Genomic DNA, 496 nt, shown 5'->3' with positions numbered 1-496 from the left:
TGACTTGTCAGAGTTGGGTATGCCATTTGCTGTTGTGCCTCAGACAGAAAAATATCTTGGGATGGATTTTTAATTACTGGTGTGTTATTAACTTCTTTTTCATTGTTGTGCTTTAATTGATTCATTTGTTTTGCTTTAACAGAGGTTTTGGACTTGTATGTAATTCATAATTGTTAGCCGTCTTGGGTGCCATTTGGTAGAATGCACATTTAATGAATAACATAAATATAAATAACCTAGAGAAAGGTGAGGTAGGCATATGTGAGATGAACCCCTTCAGGCTATGTTAAGATTTGCTAATGGATTTAATGGTTCCACTCTGTTCCTAGTTGAAAGAGAACAGTATGTATTTAAGAACAGGAGGTTTATTTGAACTAACCAGAACAGGTTCAAGGTGTCCCTCCCGGTCTGCAATTTGTTTCTGAAGTTCAGATGACATTTCCTGCCTCTCTCTCTTGTTTCGTATTGAACTGGATAGAAAGTGGCCTTTTTCGCC

The sequence above is a fragment of the Pogona vitticeps genome, chromosome 8 (genome assembly GCF_051106095.1).
Source record: "Pogona vitticeps strain Pit_001003342236 chromosome 8, PviZW2.1, whole genome shotgun sequence".
NCBI classification, from domain to species: domain Eukaryota; kingdom Metazoa; phylum Chordata; class Lepidosauria; order Squamata; family Agamidae; genus Pogona; species Pogona vitticeps.
Note: the sequence above shows the minus strand (reverse complement) of the source record.